General features: G+C 34.9%; 1 pseudogene; it reads left to right on the forward strand.

Moving 5' to 3' along the window:
* Window positions 1-17,758, forward strand: part of LOC139431895 (ras-like protein 1) — a 67,133-nt pseudogene that overhangs the window by 38,189 nt on the left and 11,186 nt on the right.

Here is a 17,758-nt window from a genome sequence, read left to right on the forward strand (position 1 = left end):
GCTGGTAAATTTTCTAGATATGTTTCAACTGAGGTACAACCTATAAAGTTACCAAATGTAGCCGTCCCTTAACAACTGTAATTGCCGAGTATGAAGCGTCAGCAATTAATTGTTATAAATAACTGCGAGTACTTTGACATCGGGGAATTGTAATTCCGACTCCACGAAGTACTCCAATCGTTGCGCGGTGTTCGAGTTACGCTTCCGTATTCATAAAGTCTTATGTAATAAATTATAGTTTTAAATAAAAGTTAAATAATTAAAACGTTCTTTTAATAAAAAAAAACTCTAAATAACAGTTAAATAATATAATTGGCGCAGTCAGTAGGATCCGGTAAACGCGAGTGATTAAATCTTGTATCGTACCTAATATCGGTCTGACTTACGGAACACTTGTGGTGAACTTTCAAGTTCGTTATTACCGAATACGAGAAGAATGAAGAAAAGTAGAACCCGTCGAAGAATTTGGATCCTCTCCAATTGCCGATCGATTTCCGGGACTACTCAAAAGAGAATCAATGACAACAATTTTATTCATTCTTATCGTTTATTCCTTTTCATTTTCGCGACTTAAACCTAATACGCTCTGGACAATTTAAACGACTTACTGGAGGCAATCAACGAAATAGAAATGGCAAGAGAAATATCGAAAGTAGATCAAGATTTGATACCAGTCTTTGACGGAGACAGAATAACTCTGAAGAGTTATATTAATGCCTGCGAATTCTTAATTGAAGAGTATTTACCAACAGCACCTGCAAGACCAGAAGAAATTCGCACATCTAAACGACTCTTAATGATTTTTATGGGTAGACTACGTGCCAAAGCGCGCGAGGCGGTGGATGCAAATAAAACACCCACCACTTGGCCCGAGCTTAAACAAATTCTAATTCATTCATTCGGTGATAAACGATCCAAAGAGGTTCTTGTTTATGATTTGAATAGTTTGGTTCCACAAAAAGAAGACAGTACAGCCAGCTACGCTAATAATATTAAATCAACTCTTTACACTCTTCTTTCTAAGGTTAACTTGGAAGAAAACAATGTGGCGATCCGCAATCTCAAACAAGAGCAATACAACCAGATAGCTCTGAGAACTTATCTATTTGGATTAGACTTGATAAATCCCAACATTGGTTTAGAAGTTAAACTACGACAGCCCACCGATATCGAGACAGCAGAAGGTTACGCCCTGGAAATTACTAACTATAACACCCAGAAACAGCGTTTTCTTTTTAATATAAGGCAGCCAATTGCATCGCCAATGCGTACCATTATCAGACCACATCCCATGGTAGCTCAACGTCCAAACTCGATGCAAAAACCTCCCATGGTTATGCCACAATAGTATGGACAGCCAAATAAATTTATTCCACCCGCAATACTGCCACCTCGTCCAATGTTTTATCCCAGACAAGAAAACAATCAACCATTTGTGAGAACCTCGGCACAATTTCAACAACAACCATTTAGACCAACACCGATGGAAATAGACAATAGTAACAAACGTCCAGCCTCAACTATCAACCGACCAGCCCCAAAGAGACAATGGATGTCAAATAATATTGAGCTTCCATCAGAAACAACCGAAGCCAATACGGCATATCGATGAAAACGTCGAATACACAGAAGACGTTGAGACGCAGGATTTTCCCCAGGACACGTCTCAGGAGCAATTAACGTAACGATTTCGAACAAAGCCTATTCACAAGATCCGTTACTATCCTACGTCGAATTTGAAGGCTTAAGATTTCTTATAGATACGGGAGCAGAATGTTCTCTTATCAATTCGAAGTTATATGAAGAAGTTAAATCGGTTTAAGCATGCGATACTCAGGAATTTAAAATAAGAACACCTCACGGAGTTGAAAAAACAAGAAGCGCGGATTACGCACCGCTTCCTAACATCTTTAAATCACCGGAATATCATTTATTTGTATGCTTTGATTTTTTACGTACATTTGATGGTTTATTTGGTTTCGATCTGTTAACAAAATTAGGAGCTTTGCTTGATACAAAGAAACAAATCATTGTTACAGATAATACAATTCCTTACAAAATTGACAATACTCAAACAATTAAACCATACTCGCAGTCATTAATGAGTTTTCAGGCCACTAACATTGAAAATAGCTTAGCTTTGTTTCCTGTAATGAAAGATGATACAGACAACGTAATTATCCCGGAAGCACTCGTCGAAGTAAGAAACCATGAAACGCAAATTTTTGTTACAAACAATTATGGAAACCCGATCCGTCTGAACCCGACGCCGTAGAAGTGCAACCAGTAAGCGAAATTGAAGAAGAAATAAATATCGGTTGTAATTTTATAGAAAAAAACCATTTAGCGTCACTTCAAGAAAAAGGTGTTGAAAAGAATTTGAAATTGGATCATCTAAATTTAGAAGAGAAGAAGGCTCTTCAAGCATTATTATCGAAATACAAACATTTATTCCATATAGAGGGACAACAATTAACTTTTGGTCATAAAATAAAACATCATCTTATACAAACTATGGAATTACTACAACAAGTCATCGTGAAAGAAAGCGTTTCGCTTTGGAACACATCTGTTCATATCGTAACGACCCAAAAAGACGGAAGAATAAAAAACCGAATGGTAGTTGACTTCCGACGACTAAACGAAAGAATGATAGAAGACAAATATCCAATTCCAAACATTGCCGATATATTAGATAAATTGGGCAGGGCAAACTATTTCACCTCCCTCGATTTGGCATCAGGCTACCACCAAGTCGAAATGGAACGGGAAGATAGAGAAAAAACAGCGTTCAGTACCGAACAGGGCCATTTCGAATTTAAACGTGCCTTTCGGATTGAAAAACGCCCCGGCTACCTTCCAGCGTCTAATGGACGAAGTTTTACGTGGTTTACTAGAAGACACATGCCTGGTATATCTCGATGATATCGTTATTTACACGTCATCACTGCAAGAGCATATACAAAAACTAATTAAAGTCTTCGGCCGTTTAAATTCATCTAATTTTAAAATTAACCTACAAAAATGCGAATTTCTCAAGAAAGAAATTAATTATTTAGTACATATTATAACAGACAAGGGTGTTAAACCTAACCCAGAGACAATTAGAGAAATATTAATTAGATACAATTCCTCCTACCAAAAACAAAAACCGAAATTAAAAGTTTTCTCGGACTACTGGGATATTACCGTAAATTTATTAAAGATTTCGCCAAGATTACCAAGCCGTTTACATCTTGTCTAAAGAAAAACGCTAAAATCAACATCGAAGATTCAACATATATAGCCGCATTCGAACAGTGTAAAGAATTACTTACTAATGATCCTATACTAAGATACCCAGACTTTTCCAAAGAATTTATTGTGACAACAGATGCGTCAGATATCGCTCTTGGAGCTGTTCTTTCACAGGGCATAATTGGAAAAGATCAGCCTATTTGTTACGCGTCTCGAACACTCTCAGAGACAGAAAGGAGATACACGAATACGGAGAAAGAACTTTTGGCGATGACCGTATGTGTATGGAAAGAAGTTTACCATCTTCACGGATCATAGACCGTTAGTGTGGCTTTGGTCGTTAAAAGAGCCCAACTCCAAACTAATGCGCTGGAGAATAAAGTTGGAAGAGTACGATTTTGACATCGTTTATAAAAAGGGCAAAGCCAACACGAACGCAGATGCGTTATCGAGAATTACATTAAACGATCTGAATGTAATTACACAGACCGATCTAGATAGCATTCTACCAAATTTTGACGATACAGAATTATTAGAAATAGCGAGCGAAATGTCAATTGCACTGATTGACTCACCTGCACCTCCAGCTATCCCTGCTACAGGACAAGGAATTGCTCGAACAGAAATACAAATATCGGATAGACCAACCAGACAACTAAGATCAACACGTCGGATAGAAGAAAACAAAGAAAATTCTGACAATAATACTATTCATACTACACAGACAGTAGAGGCAAAGAAATCGATTGAAATCCAGGACACTATTATTGACAACAAAAAGACGCAGTTCACTATAACAAAGAGTTTGGGAAATGGATTAGAAATTACAATCAAAACAAGAGGAGATAACACCATACACTTGGTACGAATCCCAGCAGAAACCAATATGAGCACATTCTAAATTTATATAAAAAGTACATGGCTGGAAATAAAACATTTTATATTTACACGTCTGTCGACGAGCTCTATCAATAAATGTGTAACGTTTATAATAATGGAATGTCAGATAGAGGACCACGGATAAGCAGGTGCCTACGACGAGCGGAAGTTACTTCAGATGAAGTAAAGAAGATCGAAATAGTAATAACGTATCACAAAGGAATGACGAACCATCGTGGGATACAAGAAACTTTAGAACATCTCAAACGGAAATACTGGTGGTCGAAAATGGAGGAAACAATCACCAAGGTTATTAAAGCCTGTGAAACATATAACAGGGCTAAATCGAAGACCCGATGTACCATTATTACCGATAACTGAAACTCCAGACGCCCCATTCGAAAAATTATTTGTTGATACTTTCTCTTTCGCAAACAATAAATATTTAACAATTGTAGACTGGTTTACACGTTTTGGAGTAAAAAAAGTAAAAATCCAATAGATATTATCGAAGCATTTCTGGACTACTTTAATTACTACGGAATCCAGAGAGAAATTCGTTTCGACAAAGGATCAGAGTTTAACAACCAAGTAGTAAAAGAATTGGCCGTATAACATCGAATCACTTTGCACTTCGGTACGGCAAAGAACCCCGGAAGTCAAGCTAATGTAGAGAGATTCCATTCTACCTTACTAGAACATCTGAGATGCCTTTATGAAGATCCCGGTGTAACAAAAAAAAAGAAAATTCGATCTGCTACAATTGCATACAATAACACCATCAATAGCGCAACAGGAATGACTCCATTTGAAGCACTTTTTGGCCATACAAAAACGAGAAATCCACTCGACCTATTTTACGATGCCCCGACGTATCAAGATATTATAGACAAACATAAAAGTCGAATGGCAATTATGTACCAAAGCTTAGAGAAAAAAGACGAGAACAGGAAACTAAAAACTCAAAAAAAACAACAAGAACAAGTAAGAGTTTCAACATGGAAAATTGGAGAAAAGGTATACGTAGAAAATATAACAAAAAGCAATAAAATTTTCAAACCCTACTTTGGACCATACAGCATTATCAAAGTAAATGATAATAGCACAGTAGAAGTTCAAAGTAGAAGAGGAGTACAGACATACCATACAAGACATCTTAAACACGGTATTGTTTCAGATGCTCCTGGGCAAGACCCAACGTCCGAATAACAACGTTAGACGGCCCTTTATTTCCATTACATCTGGGAACAGCCAAAAACCAGGTCAGCCAATGAACAACGGTGGTACAGTGTGACCTCGAACCACTAGCGATACAAATTGACAAATTAACAAAAGAATATGGCGAACTGAAATTTGTGGAAACAATAGAAAACGGTACCGAGCAAACAGCATTCCTGACCCTTATGAGGAATATCAAAGATCTGCTACAACAATTAATCTTTGGAAAACAACAACTCATCCCGACAACCAGATATCGCAGAGGAGCAATGAAGTTCTTGGGTTCAATTATAAAAGCAGTATCTGGTAATTTAGATGCAGAAGATGCTGAGAAATACGACAAAGTGATAACAGAAGCCGTAACAAGTAGCCGTTCACTCTGCCTTAATAATCGTCGATCATCTAGCAACAGCAAAAACATTCGCTAAATTGCAAACATACCATCCGACGATCATCCCGGCACAGGAACTGTTGGAAGATTTACGTTTCATTCAGTCTTCACTAGTCGAACAACGAGTTCTATTAACTTCGACCGATGATAATTTATACCAAATAGAAAAGACCATAACAGTAAAAGTGTACATGAAGGGCCACATTCTCACCTTCTTGTTACAATTTCCTTTCATTGAAATGACAACCTACCAGTATTATCACTTAATTCCATTACCTATTAAACAACAATCCCATTATCTTATTCTCAACATCCCCCAACCGTACCTAGCAGAAAATAAAGATAAGTACTTTACGACCGTTACCAAATGTAAAGAAGTCCAACGCGAAGAATACCTATGCTAAGCTACAAGTTTAGATACAAGTAAACGACCAACATGCGCTCACGAAATGTTGCGACACCTTCCCATATCAATGTGTACTCATAAGAAAACATCTCTAAGTTTCTAAGTTTGAGAAATAAGGGGAATAATAATAATAATAATAACAATATCAATAATAATAACAATAATCATAATAAGCTTTATTACAGATTATAAATTACATAAACTAAACGTTGACAACAAAACTACAGTTAGTATGGCGCCATTAAGCTGTGACGTTTAGACGACGATCTGCGCAGAACGGTTGAAAAATCGAATCCTTTCGGTTCTACCTTATATTTTTATACCATGCTTCTATCGTTTGGTGTCGAAGAGAAATTTTACATGCTTATACAAAAAGATTGATCATGCATGCTTGTCAAGTTTGCAGTTACGTGTGTAGCCACCTTTAGATTTAATTTTATGTTTAATCTTCCGTAAGGTGTTTATTTCATCAATTATGGTTGTAGATGTTGTGTTCTTGTTTGTTTCTCTCTCTTTTCTTTTTAGCCAGTCGATAAGGTCTTTTCTCAAGTATTCTTCATCGGTAGTATTCTTAGCTGCTGTTTCTAGTTCTATTGAAATTTTAGGTAGGCTGTGTTCTTGTGGTGTAATGCTGTATTTATGACCTTGTTTATGATCCTTGTTTAGATATTCCCATTCTTTGTTGGTGAATGTGGTGTTGGATAAGTTAGTGATTCTTGGATGAAAATGGTGTTTTGAGATGTTATTTATTTTAAATTTATTCGATAAATCTGCTTTTTTGTTTCTTAATTTAGTCATCAAAATTTCACTGGATTTTTGTAATATACTTTGGAATTATAAAATTTTTTCAACATGATCTGTCGATCTTATAAATGTTTTTTGAAGAGCTGGATGTAACTTTTAACTTTTAACTTTTAACGAGTAAGTAATTAATATTAAAATAAAGTCCCGGCCTCAGTCATTTTTGTTAACTATTACTTTAAGTTTGAAACTAGTCAAACGAATTATAATATGACGTCCCTTTTCTGGTACGGTCCTAGAAAAGGTCGACTTTGGCGCTTGACGGATTGTTGACGGTTTTCGGGCGCCACTTTATTATTAGAGAGTTAAGGAACTCTTTCGCCTCCAAGTAGCTTTTGGGGTTATAGTCGGAGAAGCCAAGTTTTCGGTAAGGGAAAGAAGAAAACAACAAAATTCGAGAAACAAATAACCATAAACTTTATTACCAATAAAAATAATCAAATAGGAGAGCAGTTTATTAATTTTAAACACGGTCAGAAAATGGGGACGGTGGGAATAAATTGAGAAGACTTTGATTTAATAATAAGTTTTTCCTAAGGTGTAAAGGAACGGAGTACTCGAAGAACCTTCCAAGAGTATTAATAATAATAATAATAATAGTTTATTGGCATAAAAGAATACTACAATATAAGTAATACATTAAGGCGCGCTTTTACCACCTCTAGTTAAACTGGTCGTTAGTCTAACTATAAGATAACGTTTATCTATTAGTTAACTGCGAAACGACTTTTACCATTTCGATCTAACTAATGGATAGGTTATGTAGTAGTTAACGTAAAAATCTAGGGGAATATTATAATGACTGTTGGTGACTACGTGTAAAAGAGGTATTACAGGTTTCTATCTCCTTTGTCCGTCGGTAATTCGCGAGTAATTCTCATAAACCTGTCAGTTCTGTTAGTGGCAATTAACGATCACGAAAAAATAAAAACCGCAAATCAGGCTGAAAAGCGTATTCGGGGGGCAAATTTTAAACCTGAAGAAATAACACTTTTACTAGACTTGGTGGCGGATCATAAAAATGTCCTCGAAAATAAAAATAGGCACGTTAGTACGTGGAAAATAACATTTGGGTTTTGCAAACAACAAGGAAAAGTAAAAGTACAATCAAAATACTAACTAACCTACCATGTATTTACAAAAAATTGATCTGCTTTATATGGTGTAGTGTCCAATAAAGCTGTCCCGGATACCTATAACAAGTTATTAAAGAAAAGATTAGAGTTAACAACATTAATGTTAGAAAATGAGAAAGAAAGAGGTGGAAGTGATAAAATTGAAAAAAGAAGTGGAGATAAAAAAATTAAGAAAAGATAAAGACAGTTAATCTATTTTTTAAATACTTGTTGACGATACTTAAATAATAATAATGTACATATTTATTGTAAATAACGTTTTTTTTTATTATTTTTTATAATTATAAAGTTTATTATTATTAATAATTGATAACTACTAATCTTCTATTATTGACCTGAAGCTAATGATTCGCCGATTCCACAAGTCAGCTACACCCAATAACATGTTGCCTGTAGCAAACTCAAAATCTTAAAGTAAGCAACAATCTATTTGAAACGGGGATTACAAAATTTCTAAAAAAAATTAATTATTAATTCTTCTACTGATAAAAACTAGGTGCTATACATATATAATACTTCCTCGTTCGTGGTTTGATGTCATTATCAATTTGTGCTAAAATGTGGTGAAAACACACATTCCTTTGATAATCGAAATCTTTTAATAAATTCATTAGTTTGATGGCGGGCGTGGTCTATTCTGTCTTTTATTACGCGTTCACCTCGAATGGGAAATAGATAATTAATTTTCTCCAAGATTTCTTGCTCATCAATTTCAAACCTTTCGAAATCCATGATTTTTTATTCTATCGCTGTGTAACACTGTTATAACACGACAATAACACCGTTTTAATCACTATTATGGAGTTTTGAGCGAACGTAAGCGTTTATTATGATTTTAGGTTAGATTTATGTTACGCCATCTGGTTAAAAATACCTTCAACCAAGTTTATCAATGATAGTTACGGATAGACCGAAAATAACTATTAGTTAGCGCTATCAACAAGGTAAATATGGTGGTAAAAGCCGATTTTTGCGCTAACCATTAGTTAAAGTTAACAACCACTTTAACTAGAGGTGGTAAAAGTGGGCCTAAAATAACTAAGTATAGAGTTTGCCAAAGGGTATTTCCATCAGTAAGCCAATTTATGGCGTCCTGGTCTTCCTGGAAATCCCATACACAAAAAAAAAAAAGTATATAAAAAAAACAAAATAAAGTAATAACAAATCAAAATTAAATTCAACCTGAAACAATTATAGTGGCCGACGGGAACCAGAGTGAATCGTTTTTTCGAACAGATTTACAGACGCACCCACAAAACCTAACAGAAAAAGGAAATAAGACATTCTCGAGTATAAAAACTCAAAAAATAATAAATTTTAATATACAATCATTAACGAAGAAAATAGACGCACTTGAGAAATTTCTGAATACAGAAGGAATTGATTATATTAGTTTAACAGAACATTTTCAAAATGCTGAAATACCACATAACGTAAACATAACAAATTATCGTATAGCCGCTGCATTCTGCCGACAGAATAGGACACATGGTGGGGTAGCAATCCTGGTCAGAAGCAACATACAGGCCAGGGAATGCCCAGATTTAATACCTATATCATCGGAAGTCAACATCGAAGTGGCTGTCGCTGAAATAGTGGAAAACAAAACACTACTAATAGCTATATACCGTTCTCCACTGGGAGACCTAAACATTTTTACTGAAAAATTTTTCCCTGAAAAATACATATTACGACGCAAAGATAAAAAATATACAATAAACACACCTGAGTTAAACGCATTGAAAAATACTCTTGATGCCATGTATATCGTAGTAAAGGCAGGAGGTAGTCCAGAAGCATACAATATCTATAGGAAATTAAAATATACTTACATAAAAACTGTGACAACAGAAAAACAAAAACAAAAAGAAAACTTTATATCAAATTCATCAAATAAATCGAAAGCAATCTGGAATATCATCAATAGTGAACGCGTTGGTAAGAAATTGGCAGACGGAGAGGAATCAACACTATCGGCAGAGGAGATGAACACTTTTTTTATAAATTTGAGTAACAAAGCAAAAAATGATCACCATAATACACATCTATACGGTACTTTACTTCAAAACCATAAAATAGATAATAAAAGATCATTCTACTTTAAGAAAATAACGCCAATTGAAATTATAGATATTGTGCAATCCCTAAAAAACAAAAACACTTAAGACACCTACCACTTTAGTACCAACCTCCTAAAACAAGTTGTCGATGTGATAGCGTCACCTCTATCCAAGGTTTTAAACAAATGCGTGAATGAAGGATGTTTTCCAAATGAACTAAAAATTGCAAAAATTCTACCAGTACACAAAAAAGGTGATAGCAATCAATGTGACAATTTCAGACCGATATCTATATTACCAGCTTTCTCAAAAATATTTGAGCAAATTATAGCAAATCGTTTGATTGACTACCTAGAAAAATTTAACCTATTGACAACTTGCCAACATGGATACAGACGGAAAAAATCGGTAACAACAGCTGCTGACACTGTTGTTTATGACAATGATGAATGTCATAAATTTTATTACAGAAGCACTTGATAACAAAGAACTAGTGGAAATCAACTTATTAGATCTTACCAAGGCGTTTGATACTGTAAGCCACAACATACTTTTAGACAAGCTGGAATATTATGGCGTAAGAGGAGTACAACTAGAACTCCTAAACTCATACCTCTCCGAACGCCAACAATACGTTCAATGGAAAGATAAAAATTCCAAGTTATTAAACATAAAACAAGGTGTGCCCAAGGATGATTTGCCTCCCACGGTCAATGAAGAAATTGGCTTATATGCGGACGATACATCAATCATTGTAAAAAGTAAAGACAAGCGTGAACTAAAACAGAAGTCTATCAATGCAATGTACGAAGCGCAGTTATGGTTTGAAAGTAATAATCTGCAACTAAACCACAATAAACAGAAAGCATAATATTCAGCACAAAAGCAGAAAATCGTGTCGGTAAGGCGAGGTTCCTCGGGTTACATCTCGATGGACGGCTGGGTTGGCACCATCATATTGAGGCCCTATCAAAGAAGTTATCAACAGCGGTTTTCACCATAAGACGTTTGAAAAGCATAGCTACACACCAAGCCGCCAAAATGTCGTATTTCAACCTCTTCTAGTCCGTGGCATCATACGGAATTCTATTCTGGGGATAGTCAACTGAGTTCCATAGAATATTTAAAATACAAAAGTCAGCAATTAGGGCTCTCTGTAATCTGCGACGGCGTGATAGCTGTAAGGAGTATTTCATTAGAGAAGAAGTACTTACCCTACCAAGTATATACATACATACGATGTTAATGTACGTGTACGATAATAGGAATACTTTCCAAACACTCGGCGAATCACATAGTTATGCAACTAGATCTTGCTATCAACTTGCTACACCATATCACCGACTCTCAAGAACACAACAATCGATGGACTATTGGGATCCAAAATTTTTCAACATCGTTCCACCCTCCATTGCGGCAATGTCAAGAAGTAAATTCAATATAATTATAAAAAAACACTTAATTGAAAGTGCATTTTACACTTTTGAGGAATTTATTAGGGAGGCAGTGAATGAAATTGATAAGAATTAACATTGATAATACATTTTTTTGTTTTTCTTGTTTGAGGACATTTTATTGTAAATTTGTTGTCACAGTAAATAAAGATATTTGTATGATATGTGTGCATTTTTCAATAAACCCCAATTATCTCCCAAACTATAAATGTTAGGTATAGGACATATGGGATATAAAAGATGTAAAATGAGACACCGAAGACGACAAAGTAATAAAATATGGGGGGTGCCATTTAAAAAAATGATGTTATGGTACTTCCAAGTTTCGGAAAGTTAACGTGCCATAGAAAAGTGACCAAACGTTCTATACAGCCGTACTCGGCACTAAAACAGACTCCATCATGTTGCTTAAGCATGTTCTGAATCCTAAATTGATATGCCAAAAATCGAGTGTTCTCTGATTTTTTGAACAAATGTCTGCTGGAGTACATTTTTCTAGAAAAATTCGAATAATTCGAGAACGGCCGAATCAAATTGCAAAAAGTAAATTTACTCATAAACCATCAAGACAGACAAATCCGAATATCTGAAAATATATAAGGTGTTCCATTTAAAAAATAAAGTAGGTGACGACTTCCGGTATAACCGGAAGTGCTAGAAATCTGAAAATATTTTAGTCAAAGAGAACGCAATTGATAATACTTAAAACTAAATTTTCAAATTTTTATTTTGGACAGAACACCGTATAGTTCTAATGGACGGTCGTCGTGGATGACCCTGTATATTGTAAAAGTACAGTACTAGGGTTTTGTAACATTCCGTATGTATGATCTGTGTTTTTGGCCTTAAAATACATCAAAAGTTTTGCACTTTCTAAAACTTCTTCACTCAAGAGCGATACTTTGCATGAATCGCAATTATGTTTTCCAAAGGCCTTTTTTATAAGGTAACCACATACATACGTAAACGCATTTTGTGCTGGTAAATCCTGATTACGATAGTCTGTATCAATATTAAAGAAGGGATCCCTCTCTTCGCGCGGCACTTCAGCAATCTGAGTCACCTTATCTCCCGTCTGTATATCAGTAAGTTTCAGCAAAAATTTACTGAAATCATCAGCGCAATTTTCGCTTCCCTTTTGAAAATAAGATTGGCAAAAAATCTTCTTGAAACCTCGTTCAAAGTGGATGGCGGTTGGATTAATATTATTGCCCCTTGCTGTCGAATACGCCCAAAAAAATTTTCTAGGCAATCTTGGTTTAAATTTCTTGTAGTTAGTAGTTTATTAACCTTTAATAAATCCCATAATTTCTTCACGCCATTTATGGTTATCAACCACGATGTTAAAAATTTCATTGAATTGTTGATTACTTTATCATCTTTAGACGTTATCCTAATACTGACAACAAAATCATTTATTATATTTAAATACTTTAGGTCGTCTTCGTTAAAGTTTCTTGAATTTAACACATCGAATAATTTGTTGAATTTATCTATTACTTCAATGGTTCCGATTGCTTCTGCTGAAATAATACCTAGAACCATGTACGTTTCCAAGCCACTAGCCACGGTGTCGCTAATTATATGTGCAGCATATTTGACCTTCATTTTTTCAAAATTGGAAGGATTTATATGCGCGTTAGTTAATTTGGGCGCCAGTCCGTTTGTCTGTTCGCAATCTTTTTTATAAAATTCTTCTATGTATGTCCACGATGTTTTCTTATTATGAAAATTAAAGTGACTTTTCAACAACTTATTTCTTGTGGCCTTCAATAAATGTGGGGTGTTAAATATATATATATTACAATTTCTCCATCCATATCAAAAAATGGTTTTCTGGCGATACCCCTAATAAATTTTTTAATTGACATCAGTTACAATAGCTTTCACATTAATGTTGACAGTTTTAAGTTTTTTAATGCATGCTACCAATGCGGTTTTCAATGGAACAGCATTAAATTGCGTTACCAAGAAGTACCCTACAGGTAATTTCCAGCTGCTGTGAAGACCTGTTACCATTATTACACTGACATTATTAGCTGGAATGTAATTTTTATTCTCTCCATCGTCTATAAAACCTATAATTTCATCTCTGGCGATGTAGTACTACAAATTTCTTTTTATTGACATCTCGTCAATGCAAATAATAGCTGTTTTATTTTCATCGCTCATTGTACGTATCTTCAATTCCAGCCCTGTCCACATGTCCTCATTTTTCAATCCCGATAAAAATTTAATTTTTTCCGTCATACGGCATAAACTTCGCGGCGTTGGTAAATAAAACAATGTCATTAAAAAACGATAGCACTGTGGTCCCAAAAAATATAACTGCAGTGCAAATTCTTTGTAGGCAGCGGGATATCGCCGTCCTTTACCATTCGATGTGCATATACGTAATTACACTTTGATAAACGAGGCGAGGTTCGCAGGTAATAAAGTATCGCAATTTCGCTCGAATTCGTCAATACTTAATTTTCCCCTTGTTGGCCCTTATTGGTCAACTAGTCTCCTGGCCTTTAACTTGTCTTTGCGGGCATCACTCAACGCAGCCCGTAACCTCTGCTTCCGTGGCGTATTGCAGGACAAGAATTTGTGCGTCTGTGTAGCTGTTTAAAAAAGATAAGAGTTGTTACTTTGGAAAGTAAAAGAGTGTTTAAAAAGTAATGTGCCATAATTAAATCATATTATACAGTTTGAAAGATCGATGTCGAAATTTTAATAGTTTTTTTTATGACTAAAACAAAAACAAAACAAAAAATTTGTTTCTTTTACTTCGACATACAATTAGCATAGGGTTTGAATCCGAAAGCCAGGCATACTTAAAAGTTAAAATATGCATAAATATTTAAAATGTGTATTATAAGTATCGAAATTTAAACATGATAAGTAAGTATTTCAAAGTACATACAGGGTTTTATAGAGAAACTATGATGGATTTGATACTTTACCAGTATGTGTTGTTGTTACTTCACAGGAAGTTAAAGATCTTATTGACGTTGAAGAACAATCTATAACAAATAAAAATTCTTATTTCACTGAAATCATTATCGAAAATTATTTAAATTGTAAATTATTTTCCATCTTACCAGGTACTACATCTTTCTCAATAACTGAAGCAGTAGCTTCCTCAATGGCGGGAGCAATAGTTTCCTCAGCAGGGGGAGCAACAGTTTCCTTATTACCTGGAGTAATAACTATATCTAAAAATTGGTAAGTAATTTTTCATCTACAGGTAATGTACATGTAAAACTAAATTCGGTCGGAACGGCAGTAGGTAATACTTAGTACTTAGTATCTACTTAATTCAGGAGAAGTAAACATGGACATCTTAAAATGCAGACTACACACCCTGTAATTGGTGTACAATTGTAATGGGGTTTTGTTTTTCAGGTCCAGCCGGTTATATCCAATTAACCATTTCATTGCTCTAAAATTAATCCATTTTTTTTAAACTTCTTTATAAACTTTATAAACTTTTGCTTTCATAAAGTACATACCTGTCACCATCTTTTGGTACTCTAAACATTCTTATCTTTTTTATTGTTGATGTACTACTGCACATCGGGACAATACAATAAGTTCCCTTGGAGGTCATAATTCTACAACTATTACTACCTAAAAAAACTAAACAACTAATTGATTAAATCTATTAATTAATTAAATATCTACAATACAAATAAAAAATACAAAAAATGTACAAATAATGTAATCTACTACCAAAAGTTTAAAACTACTCAACTAAACTAAAAACCAATATAAGAAACTACTTATTATTAAAAAAATACTACCAACTAATTAAAACAAATATTAATAATTATTAAAAATGAGCACAGGCAAAACACTACTTGAGGACAAAGTTAACACTTGAGCCCACAACAGCTCACAAATTTATCTTTTCAAGAGTCCAAGAAGGGTGAGTAGAGTAGGGGGATTCTTTGGAAGTCAATGGTAGTAAGATTTCATGATAACGGCGGTCATTTTGGAGTTGATCGGACAGTAGCCAGGATCAAGAGAAATTATTGGTTTCCGCGAATGAAGAGGTATGTTCGAAGATACATTGCGAGTTGTTTTGTTTGTTTGATGAACAAGCAACCCAGAGGACGACAACCAGGGTTTCTTCATCCGTTACCTGTAACCAAGCGACCATTTGCAAGGATTCATTGGGATCACTGTGGACCGTTAGTAAAAACGAAAAAAGGTTATTGTTACGTTTTGGTGGCAATCGATTCCTTTACGAAATTCGTTAAGTTGTATTCGGCGCGAGACACTAGAGCTCAAACGACTATAAAATGCGTTAAAAAGTTTATTAATGATTTTGGAATATCTTTAATGTACGTGGTGGATCGTTGAACATGCTTTACGGCTGAGGCGTTCAAGGAATTCTGTACGAAACATGGTACTGACATAAATTACATTTCACCTCGACATCCACAAGCAAATGGACAAGCTGAGATAGTGATGGAAACGTTGGTAAATTCTATGATCAGTACGGCAGCAAGTGAAGATGCTTGGGACCTCACTCTGTCACTAGTCGAGAGAAACATGAATAGTGCGGTAAACAAGTCCACGAAGTATGCTCCGTACGAGGCCGTATTTGGGTATATTCCACATTTTATTGATGCCAGATTGGAACGAGAATTGACTGATTAATGAGACAGACAATGCTATTAGTGACGTTCAGGAAATGGTTCAAAGAAACATTGAGAGGGCACAGGAATCATACAAGAGGCAGTATGACAGAAAGCGCTGCCGGGCAGTAGATTATACCGTTGGTGACATTGTAGTAATGAAATCCTGTCCAAAACCAACTGGAGAGTCCACTACGCTACAATCAAAGTACAGAGGACCCTTAACAATAATTGAAGTCCTACCTAACGACACGTATAGGGTTGCTAAGTTACCGGAGATAGGAGGAAGATTGTGGACAGCAACGGCCCATGTAAGTCAATTGAATATCGACAGAAATCACGAGGAAAGTGATACTGATAGTGACGGCGTAAGTGAGAAAGATGAAGAGTCCGAAGAGGAGAAGAAGAAAGAAGACGACCGAGGACAAGATGAAGAGTCCGAAGAGGAGAAGGAGAAAGAAGAGGACCGTGCACAAGGAAAAGGAATAATTGTTTTAGTTTAAAAAGTTTTCTCAGGAGAGAAAAACCGTCAGGAGAAGCCGAGTTTTAGAAACCGTCAAAAGAACATTCGAGAACGATTGAAATGGTGGGGACACGAGCAAGCGACGTCAACAGTTAGTCGTAACCGGACGGTTGTTAGGTGTGAGTTTATTCTTGTAACCTAACCTCACTTGTATATATCTTGTCTATATTGATTAAATACATATTTTTTTGTTCCTGACAACGAGTGATCTCTTCATTCATTCGCACATAAGAGTTTCGGTTGAGAGATTCTAACATAATTGTGATTCAATTTTTATTGCTAAGTGTACAGGCTTTATTTTATTAAGCAATGAGAGTTTATTACCCAATTTAAGAACGTCAATGTCATCTTGGGTTAGTCTAAATTAATATTTAGGTGTAGTTCTGTTATATTGAATCTTTTAATATAGAATTTATCTTTTTGAAATATAGTACTTTTTATATGTTGATTCTTCGAATGTGATGATCTTTGAGCAAGAGTATTTACTTTTTCTTCTGCCAACCGTTTAAGTTTTTTTTCTTGTTGTCTTTGTTTCTCATTGTTGAATAAAAAATTTCTCCATTAAACCTCTTCACGAGTTCTTCGTATTCCAAATAACGAAGATACTTTTGCAGATCTCTGTGTATGAATTTGAGTATGGTTTCTTGTTTGTTTAGTAGTTTATATTGTGATCTTATTCCTTTTCTAATTAATCTCTTTTCCAACTCCTCTAAATGATCGTTGAATAATATGGATGTTTTTATTTTGAATGTTTTAGGTGTAACATTGAGACTGATTGCCTGATGTAAAAAGTTTATGTTATCTTTTATCTTTTCAACATGCATTTCCTCATCATCTGAGTGCTTTAAGTCTTATGAAACGTGTTTTTTATGCTATTTTTGTAATTCGCGTTTTTATCCTTTTTCTTTTCTCAAAAATAAAATAAATGTTGACAATGTAGGGAAATAGGTATGCAGCAGTTGGTAACACCGTAACACTTGAAAATAGAAATTTGAATTGACAATTAGAAACTGTCAAAACACAAA

The sequence above is a fragment of the Onthophagus taurus genome, chromosome 11 (genome assembly GCF_036711975.1).
Source record: "Onthophagus taurus isolate NC chromosome 11, IU_Otau_3.0, whole genome shotgun sequence".
In the NCBI taxonomy this organism is placed as follows: Eukaryota; Metazoa; Arthropoda; class Insecta; order Coleoptera; family Scarabaeidae; genus Onthophagus; species Onthophagus taurus.